This window comes from Berghia stephanieae, chromosome 2 (assembly GCF_034508935.2).
Source record: "Berghia stephanieae isolate SIO BIC M18660-M18661 chromosome 2, UCSD_Bste_1.3, whole genome shotgun sequence".
Lineage (NCBI taxonomy): Eukaryota > Metazoa > Mollusca > Gastropoda > Nudibranchia > Aeolidiidae > Berghia > Berghia stephanieae.
The window spans coordinates 92,191,361-92,195,639 of NC_088361.1; the positions used below are offsets into that span (position 1 = coordinate 92,191,361).

General features: G+C 36.3%; 1 protein-coding gene across 4 annotated transcripts in view; it reads left to right on the top strand.

Moving 5' to 3' along the window:
* Positions 1-400: 400 nt before the first annotated feature.
* LOC144965852 (myosin regulatory light chain LC-2, mantle muscle-like) overlaps positions 401-4,279 on the top strand; it is a 20,222-nt gene continuing 16,343 nt past the window's right edge. Inside the window, exon 1 of one of the 4 annotated variants that reach the window (XM_078901638.1) lies at positions 401-729. The gene's annotated coding sequence lies outside the window, so the exon portion shown is untranslated. The remainder of the gene's footprint in view (positions 730-4,279) is intronic. The other 3 variants (XM_078901637.1, XM_078901639.1, XM_078901640.1) reach the window with 3 other exon arrangements.

Sequence of the window (4,279 nt, forward strand, 5' to 3'; positions counted from 1 at the left end):
AACAGGCTAATTGGATACTGATGTATTTTGGTGTGCATTTAGTGGCGGTTTGCAAATGTTTGAGGAGACTCACCACCTGTTCTTCTTGAATTCTTGACTCGATCAAAACATGTTAGCCATAAATATAATTTGAAAGTAGATTACAGCAAGAATGATATTGTATATACATAGAGAACGAAACATATGAACAGGAAAGCGTTTAAAGCCATTTTCTGCAAATGAAAAACCTCTTTAAAGGTAATTATTTGCCGATTCTTTTTTCATGAAATTTATTTTATATTAAAAATGGTGTAAATGTATATCACCACAAATGCCAGGTTTCAGGCAATAGATTATTACATTGTCTTCCCTACACTTGTGTTTATCATCTATTGATATATACTTTCACTACAGCGTAGGTATTGAGATGAGCACACTGTGCCATAAAAGGGTGTAAGGTATGTATTTCTTATGTTATCGTCTCTTCCCTGTGGCCTGGTTTTTCTGGAATCAAGAGGGGCTGCTGCTCATCTACAAACTCACGCGCACCTACGTTCGGGCTCGTGTCAAGTCCTCCCAGTTTTAGGTACACGCGTTGTGTGACGTCACGATATCTAGGTATACCAGTCTGAATAAACTGTGCAGGTCTTTTTCACTTTCGCCGCACTCTTCAACTTAGCTTGATCGGGAAAGATACCCAAGGGTTGTGAGTTTGTTTTGTGTGTGGACACGTAAGAACATCATCTTCAAGTAAGTTTGTGCTATAATTCTCATGTACGTTGCTTCAACAATGTTATTTTATAATGCAATTTATGTATTACGAGCATTAATTGTACCGACAAAAGAATATACGTGGTAATTTGGATCAGGAATGGCATCAAATCGAACACATTTTAAGATAGGTATCGTATAAATCTTACTCTGGAAAAAAAAAATGCAAAAACAAAAACAAAAATAAAACACGTACCATTTAAAATTCTGGCAAGAAAACTCGCCCTTCATATATCGATCGATTGAAATGACCTTCATTTTGTCAAAAACTCTCAGAAATAGGACATGTTTGAGAGTTTTTGACAAGATGATGGTCATTTTATTCGATCGATATGTCGATGGACATGCTGATCAACCCTCTGAAGTCCCGATTTTCACGATCGGCGGATCCGCCGAGTTTCTAACTACATTTTCAATAAGTGTTTTTATTTATTTTTTTTTGTTTTATTTTTTTTTCATAGTAGACAATATTTTGATATAAAGTTTTCAAGTCGTTGATATGTAATGGATGTTGATAAAAACAAGAGTTTGAATCTTTACAAATAATAAATAATAAAATGGCATAACAAATCCTTATTTTCAGATAAACAGATTTTAACAATCTAGGGACCAATAGTGAATTAATATATTCAGTATTTTTTTTATCGGACTAAGGAAATAAATTTGTATAAATTGTGATAATCATTAACAACTCTTCTTCCTCTTCTTCTTCTTCTTCTTCTTCTTCTTCTTCTTCTTCTTCTTCTTCTTCTTCTTCTTCTTCTTCTTCTTCTTCTTCTTTTTTTTCTTCCTCCTCCTCCTCCTCTTCCTCCATCTCCTCCTCCTCCATCTCCTCCTCCTCTTCTTCTTCCTCCTCCTCCTCCTCCTCCTCCTGCTCTTCTCCACTACCTCCTCCTTCTTTTCATCCTGTTACTTTGAGAGAGAGAGAGAGAGAGAGAGAGAGAGAGAGAGAGAGATGGAGAGGAGATAGATAGATAGATAGATAGATAAATAGATAGATAGATAGAGGATATATATATATATATATATATATATATATATATATATATATAGAGAGAGAAGAGAGAGAGAGAGAGAGAGGGGGGGGGGGGGGGGGGGGAGGCGGAGGGAATTGACGAGAAGGGCTAGGTGTCGTATCAGTTGATCGCGAGGTTGTCTCTCTCTGACTCAGTGATATATGTTTTTCTTTATTTTCATCTGGGAACTTCTCCATGCTTTTTAGTTCTCATCATCATAGTAGATATGGTGCATCTTATCAATATGATTACCAATGGATTTAGTTACTAATACAAATAATCTGAAACAAGCAAAATTTTAACCCGCCCCCCCCCCCCAAAAAAAAAAAGAAAATTTAAAAAAAGAACCCCCCCCCCCAAAGGAATTTAAAAAAAAAACAAAACAAAAAAAAAAAACAAAACAAACAAACAAACATGCCATATGATATCTAATATTACAAAAAATGTCATATAATTTAATAATTTACAACTCCCGTTGGAAATTTTTACTTAACCCCTCCCCCCCCCCCCTCCCTCCCTCTCTCTCTCTCTCTCTCTCTCTCTCTCTCTCTTTCTTTCTTTCTTTCCTTCTCTCTCTCTCTCTCTCTCTCTCCCCTCTCTCTCTCTCTCTCTCTCTCTCTCTCTCTCTCTCTCTCTATCTATCTATCTATCTCTGCGTGTGTTATCTTCTTCGGATGCTAAGTTAAAATAACCCTTCGATTGATGACATATGAACATTTGTTTATGGGGCCATTCTTCAATAACAAAGAATAAAAAATCTATATAATTCAAGCTTTAGCCCCGATGCAAGAATGAACGATGGTTTGTTGCTTTGCTTTAGCGAAATAAAACGAGAAAAATTACCAGACTGACATGTAAGAGAGGTGACATTTGGCGATTTTATCATGAACTAAGTTTAGTTACTCCGACACCAAAGTGCATTACACTATATCACTTCAGCGCTGTAGTAAGGTCCCAGGTTTGAGATTTTTTTGCCAATATGAGGGTAATTTAAAAGGTCTTTGAAGGTCGAGGTTTCTGGCTAAAGTTTTTAATACGTGTCTTTCTAGAGTACGTCAGTTAACTGGCTAAGTTGAAGGACCTCGAATTTTTTTTTTAAAAAAAGATCTTTAAGTTGACATGACTTTGTGAAGTAGAAAACGGTAGGGGCTGCCTGAAGCCGGTGATCGTAAAAATACTAACGAAAGAGTGAAATTGGAGAGGCTCCGTATGGGAACAAAACAGGTATTGTGCTGACGAAGGGTTTGTACCCGAAACGTCCATTGTCTCTTTTGTTCCCATACGAAGCCTCTCCATTTTCACTCTTCCGTTAGTATTTTCACCATAACTTTGTGAGTAATATGTATGTCATTCTCAATCAAATTGTAATGTTTTCTGTCGTACTCTGAATAACCAAGTTTTAAAAATTTTGGCCAGAAAACTCAACTTAACGAAAATGAAATAGTTACTCGTAGAATGTATAAATAATATTTCCTTTGACTCTGACTTGGGCATTACACATTTGTATCAGCTCCTTATCTTCCTCAACCCATTCATTCGACTGTTATTTTTTCTTTTTGTTTAAATTATTTTTTTTTGTCTGATTTGAGCATTGCATCTTTCTGTAAGACACTTTATACTCTTTTACTCAATCGATTGAGATATATAAACTACTTTTTAATGGCAGAAAGCGGTGGATGTTGTAAAAGCCAAAAAAAAAAAAAAAGCATAGCAGGTGAATCCGACAGAAAATCTGAAAAATCTGGATGCTTGCTGGGAAATATATTTGTTAGCTTTCACCATGAGGGAAAGAAATATCGGGCTGACTTCATTCTTTTCACTCGTTCATCTTTTCTTTTCCACATTTTCCAACCCATTCATAAACACACATTTATCCAAGAAAAAATTAATCAGGTATTTAAAATTTTGGCCAGAAAACTCGTCCTACAAATATTGACCGATTAAAATATCATCTTAATCGATCGATATTTGAAGGACCAGTTTTCTGGCCAAAAAAAATTAATTAAAAAATTAATGAATGTTTTTTTTCAGAGTACGGTAGTATAGGGTTATATTACATACACATTTGGTACCATTAGACAGTCGCTCAAACATTTTGTTTATGACATACACACACGCTCACGTTTTATAATCATCTCTCATCGCATAAATCTGTTACCTGAGAAAACGATTTTCTGGCAGATTTACACTACCTACCCCTCTATATCAACACAGCCAAAAATTGCATACCACGGAATACGCTCGTAGAACTCTGTAGCTCAGCTACTACCTGCAACACAGAAACACACACACACACCCACCCACCCACACACACACACACACACATACACACACACACACACACACACACACACACATTTTTTTCCCCTTCTTTCATGAAACCGTGCAATGGGACGGGGGAGGACGGGGGTGGGTGAGAGTTACATTTACCTAAACCTTTACCTGTGCCGAATGTGTTGCAGTCAGCAGATGGATTTTTGCCAGCTAAAAATCCTATATTCTCTTCAAGAATC